The 15,198-nt window shown below is 40.4% G+C and overlaps 1 protein-coding gene across 1 annotated transcript in view; it reads right to left on the bottom strand.

Moving 5' to 3' along the window:
• The window catches only part of LOC121080703 (potassium/sodium hyperpolarization-activated cyclic nucleotide-gated channel 1-like), a 180,323-nt gene that overhangs the window by 121,160 nt on the left and 43,965 nt on the right, over nucleotides 1-15,198 (bottom strand). The window lies entirely within an intron of this gene.

Raw genomic sequence — 15,198 nt, 5'->3', positions numbered from 1 at the left:
TGTTATATAAGATGCTGAAAAGGGATTATTTTGGATCCAAAGTCACTGACTGGAGTATTGTCTTAAAGCCTACAACTTCTTTCAATTGAAGCAAGTCTCACAAATAAATAATAAAAAAAAAAAGTTGGGAAGCTTGGTACATGTAGTGAGACCATTAATTGTGAGCTTGTTATCTAAATACTCAAAGTTGTTGGAGTGACAAAGTATTTTTTTACTTCTGTTTTTACACTGTGTATTTATTAAGCCAATTTGCACATACCAGTCCACCAAGAAAAATGATACTGAAGTATTTAATTGCTCAATAATTGTCAGTTTTCCTAAAATTCTGAGAATCCTGAAACACCTGTAGTAGCTAAGTATATGTCAAATATATCTAATCATTTGGATTTCAATATATTGCTCTATTCTTAGACCAAAAATGTTTGCATTTGAAAAGCCTTACAGCAACACATATATATACTCTTAAAAACAACACAGACATTTTCAAGTTTATCATGGGCAAGACTGTTGGACAGAATTAACATGAACAGCAGCAGTCAATTGCCAAATCGTATGGAGAAAAACATTATATTTAGTACTTTTCATCTCTATTGTTTTTAAAGCACTTCAAAGCTACAAATACAGCCATATTCTTTACTTATTACACAATTCAGTCAATTCATGGTAAATATTCTGTATTTTAATACACATAATTATCACTGTCCTGGAGTTCAGTTTAGATGATGAAGAAAGTCCAGATGATATTTCATGGAATTTTAAGGAGAAAATATTATTCAATTGCACACATAGACATAGAAATCAGAGGCTTTAGTGCTGAAAACATCAGATTGCTAGAGGTATACAACCATATTGGCACGTGCAATTTTGCATCTGTAAATAAAAGAATTAACATATAAAAGAGGGAATGTTAGTATCCTGACTTTTGCATATATAAACTGAAAGTGGAGATCAAGTACCCTGTCCTGGTTTCAGCTGGGATAGAGTTAATTTTCTTCTTAGTAGCTAATATAGCACTGTGTTTTGGCTATGATGTGAGAACAATGTTGATAACAGCACTGATGTTTTTAGTTGTTGCTGGGTAATGTTTATACTAAGTCAAGGACTTTTCAGTTCCTTGGGCCTTGCCAGCCAGAGGGCTGGAGGGGCACAGGAAATTGGGATGGGACACAGCCAGGTCAGCTGACCTGAACCAGCCAAAGAGGTATTCCATACCATGGGGCATCATGCTTGGTATATAAACTTGGGGGGTTAGCTGGGGTGGTGGTGGTGTGGTGGTAACATTGCTCAGGGACTGGCTGGGCATCAGTCAGCTGGTGGTGAGCAATTGTACTGTGCATCACTTGTTTTCTTCCTTTTCTTTTGGATTTTACCCTTTTTCCCCACCTTTCCATCCTAATTGTTATTATTATTGTTATTGTTATTATTGTTGCTCTTACCTCTTTGTTCTGTTTAAATAATTAAATTGTTCTTATCTCAACCCTCGAGTTTTACATTCCTTTCTGAGTCTCAACCCCACTCCTCCAGGTGGGGGTGAGTGAGCAAGTGGCTGCATGGTGTTTGGTTGCCAGCTGGGGTTAAACCACGACAGTCTTTTTTGGCACCCAAGTGGGGCACGAAGGGTAGAGATGACGACAGGTCTAATAAGACTGTGTTAGATTTAATTGTTTGCAGTATCCGTTGTATTAAATTAATAGTAATTGGCTACAGTGCTGGCTTCCCTGCTTTCAAATTTGCTGCCCATGATCCCAGGGTTGAATTGTCTTGTTTATTTACAGTATGGGTTCCCTTTTGTGTTGTTTGTTTACATTGGGACCTGGGCTACAGTTATTATAGTGCTGTACTACATAGTACTAGTCTATAATATGATGGACTCATTGGTTTTGAAACTAATCTGGTCTGTTTACTTGGTGTTGTCACCTCTGTGTGTCTGGTGGCCCCTGCGGGGGAATGCCAACAACTGTACCTTTGGCTTTGTTTTCCAAGATAGGCGGCCTATGGGTGGGGTCTAACAACTCCCCCTTCTCCCCAGGGCTAATTACTGAAACATTTCGGATTTTAGAAGACTCAGTATCTCTGGTCCACTGGAAGCTCCAAAGTGTCAGTCCTGAACCTAGTGATAGGAATACTGAATGCAGTTTTCATGTCCTGGAACTGGTGGAAGTTTAAACGACAAACTGTAACTACTACTCCAGCCCCTGCAGCAGCTGCTGCAGCCACTCCAGCCACCAATCCACCCTCTGCGGCTGCTACAGCTCCTGTGGCAGGTGCTGTGGCTGCTCCAGCCCCTGCTCCAGCCGCTCCATGCCTGCAGTCAGCACTGCAGCTACTCTAGTCCCTGTGGAAGGCATTCCAGCTACTTTGGCCCCTGAAATGAGTGATGCAGAAGACCAGCATGTATCAGTGTCAGCGGCCCCTGTAGATAAGAAGAAACGGAAATGGAAAGCAGCTCCTTTGGTAAAGGGGGATGAAGTAGCAGGCCCATCACAGGAACAAGAGGAAGAAAGCAAATGAGGTAACATCTCCATCCCTATCTCTGAATGAGCTGTGGGATATGCAGAAAGATTATGCCCCTCAACCAGGTGAACACATTATCACCTGATTGCTTTGATGCTGGGATAATGGGGCTAATAGTATAGACTTGGAGGGTGGGGAAGCCAAGCAACTGGGATCACTATCTGAAGAAGGGGCCATTGATAGGGCAATTGGAAAAGGAGTGCAAATCATCAGCCTCTGGAGGCGACTTCTGTCAAGCATTAAGGAAAGGTATCCCTACAAGGAGGATATTACATGTCACCCAACCAAGTGGACTGCAGTAGATAAGGGTATTCAGTACTTGAGGGTATTAGCTGTGAAAGAGATGATTTATTATAACCTGGATGACCCACAGTCACACATGGACCCTGATGAAGTGCAATGCACACGACCCATGTGGCAGAAATTGGTACAGAGCGCACCATCAGCATATGCCAACTCATTGGCAGTAATGGGTTGGTCAGATACTGCACCACCAACAGTGGATGAAGTGGTTCATCAGCTCCGAGAATATGAAAATATTGTCTCTACCTCCATCATCTCAGCTGTAGAGAAACTGGTCCACCAGCTTAACAAGAATATGTCCTACTCTCCACCAATACAGACTTGTATCTCAGCTATCAACTGTAGACACCCTTCTGTTTGGAGGGGAGAATACAGAAAATACACACCACGAGGTACTCTGTGGTTTTACCTGCAAGACCACGGAGAGGACATGAGGAGGTGGGATAGAAAACCTACCTCAGTTATGGAGACACGAGTGCGTGAACTACAAGGAAAAACAATCACAAGTAAGGAGTCTTCCAGGAAGGTTGTTGCTCCACTCTCCAGAGGACACTCACCCAGAGTGATAGGGCTGACTTTACTCTTGATCCTGTGAAAAGGAATTCTAACCTATTCTGGCAAGACATGAGTGAGCGGAACCACTCCACGCTATATCCGCTTCACACCGCTACCCATCCTAGTGGGGAGTCCCTAGACCAGGATTAGAGTGACTCTGCCTTCAGCCAGGTGGAGGACAGGGATAACCAGGTATATTGGACTGTGTGGATCCGATGGCCTGGCACACTGGACCCACAGGAATATAAAGCTCTAGTAGATGCAGGTGCACAGTGTACTTTAATGCCATCAAGCTATGAAGGGGCAGTACCAATTAGTATTTCTGGAGCAACAGGGGGATCACAACAGCTAACTGTATTGGAGGCTGAAATAAGCTTGACTGGGAATGAGTGGCAAAAGCATCCCATTGTGACTGGCCCTGAATGTATCCTTGGCATAGACTATCTTAGGAGACGGTATTTCAAGAATCTGAAAGGGTATTGGTGGGCTTTTGGTATAGCTGCCTTGGAAACAGGAAATTAAGCAGCTGTCTACTTTTCCTGGCCTTTCAGAAGACCCATTTGTGGTGGGGTTGCTGAAGGTCAAAGAACAACAGGTGCTGATTGTTACTACAACAGTGCACCAGTGAAAATACTGCACCAACCGAGACTCCCTGATTCCCATCCACAAGCTGATTTACTGAACAGAGAGCCACAGAATGATCAGCAGAACCCGTTCACCCTTTAATAGCCCCATATGGCCAGTGTGAAAGCCTAATGCAGAATGAAGACTAATGGAGGACTATCATGGCCTGAATGATGCCACGCTGCCATTGAGTGCTGCTGTGCCAGACATGCTAGATCTTCAATATGAATTGGAATCAAAGGCAGCCAAGTGGTATGCCACTATTGATATTGCAAATGTGTTTTTCTCGATCACTTTGGGAGCAGAGTGCAGGCCACAGTTTGCCTTCGCTTGGATTCCTGGAATCGACTGCCCCAGGGGTGGAAACATAGCCCCTTCATCTGCCATTGTCATGGTTTCAGCTGGGATAGAGTTAATTTTCTTCTTAGCAGTTAGTACAGTGCTGTGTTTTGGCTCTGATGTGAGAACAATGCTGATAGGACAGGGATGCTTTTAGTTGTTGCTGGGTAATGTTTATACTAAATCAAGGACTTTTCAGTTCCTTGGGCCCTGCCAGCCAGAGGGCTGGAGGGGCACAGGAAATTGGGAGGGGACACAGCCAGGACAGGTGACCCAAACTAGCCAAAGAGGTATTCCATACCATATGGCGTCATGCTGAGTATATAAACTGGAGTAAGAAGAAGGAAGGGGGGGACATCTGGCATTATGGCATTTGTCTTCCCAAGTAACCATTATGCATGATGGAGCCCTGCTTTCCTGGGGATGGCCGAACACCTGCCTGCTGATGGGAAGTTGTGAATGAATTCCTTGTATTGCTTTGTTTACGTGCGTGGGTTTTGCTTTACCTATTGAATTGTTCTTACCTGAACCCTTGAGTTTTACATTCCTTTCTGATTCTCCTCCCTATTCCTCTGGGTGAGGGGGAGTGAGTGAGCCGCTGTGTGGTATTTGGTTGCCAGCTGGGGTTAAACTACAATAGATACTTAATTCACATCATTTTCACATACTCCTGGAAAAGGACGTTGGTATCATATCTCTATTCTGAGTCTCCCTTGCACTTTCCAGTCACACAAATTGCTGCCCTTTTGATTGTTCTACTTCTAAATAATTTCTGTGTTATATTATATATACACAAAGAAATTCATGCTCACATTATTCTAAACTCACATGTCTAAGGGGACCAATGATAATCATAAAATGAGAGACTGATCCTGGATTCCTGAAAAAATTTGGTTCAGAAATAACAGTATAAGAAAAAACTTACAGAAGATGCAACTATCTACAAATGAGATTGATACCAAGAAAATACACATCTATCATATTATAACTGGTTTCTTTAGACCTTATTATTTTCCAACTGTCTTGACATTTTTATTCAATGCTTTCCCTATTTTTTTCATTTACATACTTATTAATATACATATATCACTGATTTCATATTACCTTTTGACCTACATGTTTTCTGCCCAGGGTCAGAAAAAAAGATGTCAGAAAGAAACATTATAGATCCTTTTCCTTCCAGAGGGCAGACTTTGGCCTGTTCCAAAGAGTTGGAGGTTGACAGAGTCCCTTGGGAGGCAGTCCTGAAGGGCAAAGGAGTCCACGAAGGCTGGACAGTCTTCAGTAAGGAAATCTTAAAGGCACAGTAGCAGGCCATACCTATGTGCCAAAAGATGAGCAAGTGGGGAAGAAGACTGGCCTGGATGAAAAAAAAGCTTTGGCTGGAACTCAGGAAAAAAAAAAAGTTTATGACCTTTGGAAGAAGGGGCAGGCAACTCAGGAGGACTACAAAGATGTCATGAGGTTATGCTGGTAGAAAATTAGAAGGGCCAAAGCCCAACTAGAATTTAATTTGGCTACTGCAAAAAAAAAAAAAATGCTTCTATAAACACATTAACAGCAAAAGGAGGGCTAAGGAGAATCTCCATCTTCTCCATCTTTCTTAGATGCAGGGGGAAACATAGTGACAAAGGCTGAGAAAAAAGCTGAGGTACTTAATGACTTATTTGCCTCAGTCTTTAATAGCAAGACCAATTGCTTTGAATGAGGGGATCAAGTGCACGCTCAGGAATTTTGCAGATGATGCTAAGTTGGGCAGGGGTATTGATCTTCTTGAGGGTAGAAAGGCTCTACAGAGGGATCTGGACAGGCTGGATCAATGGGTAGAGGCCAATTGTATGAATGTCAACAGGGCTAAGTGCTGGGTCCTGCACTTGGGTCGTAACAACCCCATGCAATGCTGCAGGCTTGGGGAAGAGCAGCTGGAAAGCTGCCTGGCAGAAAAGGACTTAGGGGTGTTGGTCAACAGCTGGTTGAACATGAGCCAGCAGTGTGCCCAGGTGGCCAAGAAGGCCAATAGCATCCTGGCTTGCATCAGAAATAGTGTGGCCAGCAGGACAAGGGAAGTGATTGTTCCCCTGTACTCAGTACTGGTGAGGCCACATGTCAAATATTGTGTTCAGTTTTGGGCCCCTCACTAAAGAAAGATATTGAGGTGCTGGAGCATGTCCAAAGAAGAGCCACGAAGCTGCTGGAGGGTTTAGAGCACAAGTCTTATGAGGAGTGTCTGAGGGAACTAGGGTTGTTTAGTCTGGAGGAGAGGCTCAGGAGACACTTTCTTGCTCTCTATAACTTCCTGAAAGGAGGTTGTAGCAAGGTGGGTGTCAGCCTCTTTCTCCCTAGTAACAAGTGATAGGATGAGAGGAAATGGCCTCAAGTTGTGCCAGGGGAGGTTTAGATTGGATATTAGGAAAATATTTCTTCACCAAAAGGGTTATCAAGCATTGGAACAGGCTGCCCAGGAAGTGGCTGAGTCTCCATCACTGCAGGTGTTTAAAAGACATGTAGATGTGGTGCTTAGGGACATGGTTTAGTGGCAGACTTGGCAATGTTAGGTTGTCCTGGTTTCATCTGGGACAGAGTTAATTTTCTTCTTAGTAGCTAGTATAGTGCTGCGTTTTGGATTTGGTGTAAGAACAATGTTGATAGGACACTGATGTTTTTAGTTGTTGCTCGGTGATGTTTATACTAAGTCAAGGACTTTTCAGTTCCTTGGGCCCTGCCAGCCAGAGGGCTGGGGGGGCCACAGGAAACTGGGAGGGGACACAGCCAGGACAGGGGACCCAAGCTAGCCAAAGGGATATTACATACCATATGATGTCATACTGAGTATATATAAGCTAGGGAAAGAAGGAGGAAGGGGGGGTACATTTGTCATTATGGCATTTGTCTTCCCAAGTAACCATTACATGTGATGGAGCCCGGCTTTCCTGGGGATGGCTGAACACCTGCCTGCTGATGGGAAGTGAATGAATTCCTTGTTTTGCTTCGCTTGCATGTGTGGCTTTTGGTTTACCTATTAAATTGTTCTTATCTGAACGCTTGAGTTTTACCTTTCAGATTCTCCTCCCCATCCCTCTGGGTGAGGGGGAGTGAGCGAGCAGCTGCGTGGTGCTTGGTTGACAGCCAGGGTTTAACCACGACATAGGTTTACTGTTGAACTCTATGATCTTAAAGGCCCTTTCCAACCTAAATGATTCTATGATTATATCAACTAAGGTAGCAGTATCACTGCAAAGCTCTGACAGTCTCAGAACTGGAACAAACTATGCCAGTTACCTGCTTTACATTTAAACACAAGAGCAACTTAAAAAAAAAGTTCAATAAGTTTAGATGTTGGGTTTTTTTCTTCTGGCCCACATTTAAAAGCACTATTCAGCAGACATATCTAGTTTTTCCTGTTGCAAATGAATGGTATGGGTCAGCAAGGTATATCTTGAAGAGAGTCCAGAGTTTCCATGGAAAATTCTGCTCATTTTCACCAGTGCAGCCCCATTGAATTCAGTTGAGATAAGCAGACTGGATCACTGAATCCAAAATATTATAAGGCAAAGCTAAACTAGCTTCATCTTTTCATTCTCTCCAGGTCATACAGCTTATTTCTTTTGTATAGAAGTAAATTCTCAAAACTGTCACTGGTTAAGAGCTTGAGAGTAGCTTTAATAGCCAAGTCTAAGGCCCCTAGGTAGCACATTCTGACATATTTGCTCTCCAGTGCTTAATGGATGTCTGGGCTCCCTGCCTGATTTTGGGGGAAGAGATGGACACTTCAGGTGATGATGCTTAGTCATAATAGGGAGCACAGATCTGCTGACAGCTAGTCAATGGGAAATGTCAGGGTTGAGGCATTATCCTTTCTGTGTGTCATGAAACTGTCTTTCCATAAAACCCGCGTATACCCATGCTGCCTCTCCTTCAGTATGAGTGCACCCATCATTAGGGCAGAGTCACTCTCTATTAGGTGCTCACACAAGCAAAAGGAATCATGTAGGGACAAGTAGGGCAGTGTGCCAGCATAAACCTTTTCCCATGCCAACCCTACCCAAAGCCCTTTAGATCAGGGAGGGAAGGGCTTCCCGGTCTCCACCTTCCTTTCTTCAAGACATTAGTGCACAATATAGTGGACTTTCTTGGGTTTGTTTCTCTTTATAAAATAAAGCAGTGCTACTATAGGGGGAAATGTTTAATGGGGAACAAACGTGATTGTAACAACTCTACATTCTGTAGCTTTCATCTGGGATGGCCTGCAAAATTTTTCTGTTTAAATCAGAAAATATGACATATGACAAGTTTATAAACTGGTTTTCTCTCTTTTGTTTCAAACTGTAAAAACAGAAACTGAAGCATATGTTGTCTTGGTATGTTTATTTGTACTAGTATAAGTAAAAACTGTCACTAAAATCTCTTGTGTTTTACATCTTCAACTATGGAAACAGACTTGAAGGTCTCAGAGCTACAAATTCAGTAACAGGCTTGGACCCTCCACAACCACTGCCTGCAAGCACAGGGCACAGATACTTCCATGACATAAAGGAAGAGGTGGGGGGACTGAAAAGGTGTTGCAGAATAAATGCCCGGGAGTATACTTCTCAGTGTGAAAAAAACAGCTGGAGGTCACTTGAGTACATTTGGGAAGGTGCTGGTGCAGAGGTACCCACTGGGGCATGGCCAGGGGTCCTGGTCTGGCTCAGCATTTTCCAAGAAAGGACTGTTGTGGTTTAACTCTGGCTGGTAACTAAGCACCACACAGCTGCTCGCTCACTCCCCCCACAGTGGGATGGGGAAAAGATCAGAAGTGTAAAAGTGAGAAAACTCGTGGGTTGAGATAAAGACAGTTTAATAGGTAAAGCAAAAGCCACATCACACACAAGCAAAGCAAAACAAGGAATTCATTCACTTCCCATCAGCAGGCAGGTGTTCAGCCATCCCCAGGAAAGCCGGGCTCCATCACATGTAATGGTTACTTGGGAAGACAAATGCCATAATGCCAAATGTACCCCCCCTTCCTCCTCCTTTCCCTAGCTTATATATACTCAGTATGACACCATATGGTATGTAATATCCCTTTGGCTAGCTTGGGTCACCTGTCCTGGCTGTGTTCCCTCACAATTTCTTGTGCCCCTCCAGCCTTCTGGCTGGCAAGGCCTTAGAAACTAAGCAGTCCTTGACTTAGTATAAACATTACCCAGCAACAACTAAAAACATCAGTGTGCTATCAACATTGTTCTTACACCAAAGCCAAAACGCAGCACTGTACTAGCTACTAAAAAGAAAATTAACTCTAGCCCAGCTGAAACCATGACACTATTTAAAAGTAAACTATAGTTTGATAAACTTTATCCATGTAAAACATCAGAAATGTGACAATGCTAAAAAAAATATTTAACACATTTGTATCTCTGCATTCCTATATCAGGTTTTCAAGCATAAATCATCCAGCAAAAAGAATGTCAGGTCCCAAAATAGTATATACCTACTCTGCTAACCGCCTGGAATACCACATACACAAAATGTTACATACATGCAAATGGAGAGGGGAAATGGTGCTAATACTGTAGAGCAAACACTTAGGACTAGAGCTGAGGAAGCAGAACATGGGTGAATCTGAGATATTCTGTCCCAAGTATAGTGTTCACAACAGTCCAGCTCAGCTGCTGTCTACCCCTGATAGGGTCTGCATGTGCCTGACCCTACTGAAGTCCTCTAGGTAGCTAAAAACCTGATTTTACACCTGTCTCAAACTGCCCTAAGCATCCCAGACCACCAAAGATTGATGGACATCCAAGAATTAGAACAAGGCAATTTAACTGGCATGATAACCAGCAAGAATATACCTTTGTAATTTACTAATTATTTCAATTGTTATATCATAAGATTACTGCAAACCTGGAGATGCCAGTCAAAACTGGAGTCCCAAAACCAACACAGAATAAAAGATGGTGCTGTTCAAGAAAACAGAAAAAAATAAGCTAAGGCTAGTAAGTCTTCAAGCCATCTTGAGAGAAAGTATCAGAAATTGTGATTTCCAGTATAAATTCCTTCGTTGTCCTAAACTGCCAGACATCGTTCTAATATAGTCATAATTTCTGTGAAGATCATTCTTTCCATAATAACAATTATGAAAATATAGTAAAAGAAAAATATTTACACATAAAATTAATAAAAGCACTATTTAGCAGATTAAGAAGTTACATTGAATATACTTTCTCTCAAGAATTCAGAGAGACATTTTCTTGCGAGCACCACCCGTCTTGTTTCTTTTTCACCAGACTGATTCTGCTGAGTATTTGCAATGACAAGAACATAGTCAGGGAGAAATTAATAGAGTTCTCAGCTTCCAGCCACAAGCTGGTCATCAGGATAGTGGACACGATTCAAAAGGTCTATTTTACTGCCAGCCATATCACTTGTATAATTTTCACATAGCTTAAACTAAAAGATGGTAGTCAAGGAAAATATCACAGTTGAGCTTTTTGATATTGGTTTTCTAGACAGCAGCAGCTAACAAGCAGCACCATTTATAGAGAAGAAAAAAAAAAAGGTCATTTATGGTCATGAGATTGCTTGCCCCTTCTCTCACTAGATTTTCTTTTCTTCCCCACCTTCTCTCTGCTCCCCTAGGTTTAGCACACATACTGATTAATATATTGTTACATTTTTTGAGTATATTTAGCACTGGAACATAGAGCTAGAGATGCATTGCTGCTCCAAAAAGCTTACTGTCAAAAGATGAAAAAAGGAGAATTAAAGGAAAATGAGACTCCTCAAACGCATAACAATTCAAGCCTTAACTATCTCAAGCTATAGCTCTTTCGTGACTTATCAAAAAGTGATAGCTTTATATTGGTGGGGAATTATTTTGCACTGCTCAGATGACAATCTACCACTGGGCTAAATTTTCTAATTCTGAATGACATAATCACAGCTTCTAAAGTCCACCATGATCTGTTTGACATCAGAGGAAAACTTGTAGAGAAACTGGAAGGAAAACCATAGGGCCATGATCATGACTCATTTGGGATTATAAGTTTCAAAACTGTTTAAATGAGGAGAGAAACAAGAGCTGACAAGAACTAGTGATTCAATTATGTTAATAAACAGAAAAATAGTAAATGTAAAAATCTTAGTGTTGATTCATTTTATTTTCACTAGCTTCCATGGGAATAATGATGGGAAGATTAAATGAGAAGGAAGAAAGCATGTAAAGTTTACCAGAATTTATTTAATAATAATTTTAAAAATACATGTATTTGCTTTTGATAAAAAACATTACAGGGCTGATTAATTTTATTCATGCAAAGTATTTCAACATCTTCATTTCCATTGCCTGGCAGTTACTATGTCAATTAAGAGCCCCAATAAACAGACTGAATTTTTTAAAAACTGTTTTAAAAAGATCAATAATGTACACATTTGTGATACACAAACATTAACAGAAATATAAATAAGAATCTACGTAGGACTAAGATGTGTATTCAATTACTAAAAATGTCACATAATAAAAAGGATAAAAAGAATGCTACATTTATGGTATAGATTGGTTTTGCCATGGGAAATAAGTGATGGGAAGAAGAGTGTTTATATGATTGATTCTAATGGAAAAACAGTGTTTGGCTTAGTTCATTGCAGTCTCTGCAAGAAGAGAGTACCTCACCCTTTTGAAAATATATGTAATCAGACAAACTACTCAAGTGTTGATCCCAATAAATTATGGCTATATATAAAGTTACTTGTTTGAGTTCAATATCTTAAAACTTCTTGATCAAAAAAATACAGCAGTTCTAGAAGTTACCCTTGCCTGTTGAAATCACATTTTAATTGCCTTTTTTTTTTTTTTCATTTCCTTGTTAAAACATATCTGACATTAAATTTAAAAAGTTGGAAAACAATTCTCAGGTGACATGCCCAGTCTTTTTTGAGACAGATGAAGACAATTCATGGCTTTTGTTGAGGGAAGAATTTATCATCTTGAAGAGAGCTACTACACCTTTCTCAATAATGTGCTTTGGAAATCCCACAGGAAGGTATTAAAAACAGATTCATTTTAAATTACACACAGCAATGCTCTCTCTCCAGGTTCAGGTTTTGGCCCTAAATCTTGTATGCCACCATCTTAAGAGTATGAACAGAAGCATCAACTCAGCAGCAAAACTTACAAAGTTTAGTGGAAATAAAAGATTGTTTGTCACGAGCCTTTGAATATTTTCAGTCAAGTAAGGTAAACTGAGCATACAATGCATGGAAAATTAATCTAGAGAGCATACAGTGCATGGAGAATTAATCTGGAGAGATAGTCTGTAGATAGGACAGTTTTCTCTTGTTTCTATTCAGGTACACAGATACTCTTAGGAACCTTCACACTTGGTTCACACTTGGAGACATTCACATAAATATGTACATGCACATTTGTTTGAATTACCATTATTTTCTCACTTTTTTTTTTTTTTGACAATTTCACTTTTCCTCTCTCCTACAGGCAGCCCAATCACACAGAGCCAACGGCTCTGGCAAGATTACAGCAGTTATATCATAATTAGCCATTCATCCACTTTCAGTTTTTTACAGATGGTTTTTCCCATGCATGTGCTATACAGGGTTTTACTGTTACAGCTCTTCACCTAGGAGCACCCACTTGGATGCAAAGCAGGATCTCCATTCCATAACATTTTATCATACAAAACCAAGATTGAAATGACACCAAGTACACTGCACAGCAGCAGTTCCTGCCAGATCAATGACAACAGTTGCAACATTTACTGTAAAGAAAGCCAGTGCAACTACAAGGTGCCATACCAAAGTAGGCAGATGTATAGTTAAGCTTGTTGCCATCAATTCTGAAAGCAGAGGCTGTAAAAAAAAAGACCTGTTTTAAGATAACAATAAGTAATAGAGGAAAACACTATGAGCCTAGACATGTGGAAAGGCTATGGCAAAGCACATGTCTGGGTTAAGGAAGATTAAAATGGTGAGAGAGTGTGTTCCCAGAGCAGTATGTTGAGGAGAATGTAACAGTTCGATCACAGACTTAATTTCTGCTTGGAAGCAAGGAGCACAGCTCTGACAATTTCTGAATTAGGTTATTTTCCTGTCCTTTTCAGGTCACAACTATATTTAAATCATACATTACGCATGTCGGATAATGTCATAGCTATTTGGAATAAACTCCATGAGATTCAGGTTAGAAATAACACATTAAATATAACTTGCAGTTGGAAAAGTCATTTCTACACTGCAATCTCAGATCCTCAGCACACTCTAAATAGGTTTATACATTTGCATCTTACTTCCTAAGTGGTTAATTCAGACCATTTTATGCTTATAAAGCAGAATCTTGTTCCTATTTAACTATTAAATCATTATTCCATTGTCCTCAGAAACCTACTTAAACAAGTAGTATCCCAGGTATTTTATTGTATTAGAAGGTAGTCAAATTTGATCAAAATCAGAATATGATCCTCAGCCCATTGACATGCGGTGAAATCTGTATTTTTTCAGTCCTGGTCTTATTTGATAAAATGCCCAGATGAATTAAGGAACATTACAGACTGGGAGAATAAATAAGGGCAGCAGTTCACAGTCAGTCTATCCAGCTCAGCTCAGCACAAGTTCTCCAGATATCTCTGTTTTCTACCTCTCAGACCTTTCTGAGATAACTGAGGCAATGCTCTCCCACAAAATCCACGTTCCTTAATTAAAACCTGCAGTTTCACTAACACACTGTTCTCCACAGAAGGGAATGAGAGGATATATTGGTGGTTTGGTTTTTTTTATTTAAAAAGCTGTTCACAGCAACTGAAAATTTTCTCCTTAAAGTAAAACATAGAATTCTATCACCTTGAAATCTAACAAATTATCTTTTCACTCTTTAATACATGACTAATTAATTTAAGAAATTAAATGCTTCTTGTGGCCAAATTTAGGAAAAAGTTAAATTGTTCATACCCAGCTTCTACCCATACACTTTTATGATTTGTTTTTCCTGCATAATTTGTGCCTCAACTTTCAATTAGTAGCAATGCTCTGTAAGGGCATCTTGTTGCTTTCTTAAAAAAAAAAAAAGTATTAGATATTATTACAGTGCATTACAAATCTCCCATTATGCTCCCATCAGGGCATATTTTACCATTTAGACTAGCAATCCAATTTAAAATTTGTCTTCTAAAATTTTACTTTAAAAGTCTATTTAAGACAGCATAAAACGGCCATAATGTATCTCTAACAATCTCCAAAGATGACTTGACCTAGCAGCTACATAAAAAGAATACCAAGACAAATTAAAATCTGGGCACAAATCTAAGGTATTTATTCGACTGGTTTCTTTACATGCAAAAATCTATTGGTATTATGCAAACAAACACAGAGGGGAAAAAATCTTACAAGGCATTAGTGAAAAGCTAAGAATATCTTTTAGTTAAATTACTGTTGCTGAGTAAATTAGAAGTGAAAACAAGTAATTCTGAACTGGTCACAATTAATACAAAGGTGAAAACGCAGAGATACCTGAATGGAATGTGTTTAGCCTACAAAGAAAAAACCCTAAAATTGTCATTCTTGTTAAAATACAGCAGAAAAAAAAATGAAAAATACAATTCATGGGTTCCCCTTCTGTCTCATCACTGCAGAAAACCAAAGGGATCTTATAACACATGCGCTCACCACAGGAAGGATTCTGCAATATTGCAGTGTCCAAACAGTGAATCATGATCCAGATCAAGGCCTGCCCAAACAGCTCTTTGGCCATCATCAACTTCTCTGATGGCTCTTCAGCTCCAGGGAAGGAACAGTACAACTTGGTGAGCAGTTATCAGCTCTATCTCAGAAGAGAACTAAACATCCCCTACCTCCCCTCCTACCTAACATGGA

This window comes from Falco naumanni, chromosome W (assembly GCF_017639655.2).
Source record: "Falco naumanni isolate bFalNau1 chromosome W, bFalNau1.pat, whole genome shotgun sequence".
Taxonomy (NCBI): Eukaryota; Metazoa; Chordata; class Aves; order Falconiformes; family Falconidae; genus Falco; species Falco naumanni.
This window is presented reverse-complemented; position numbering and strand designations above follow the sequence as displayed.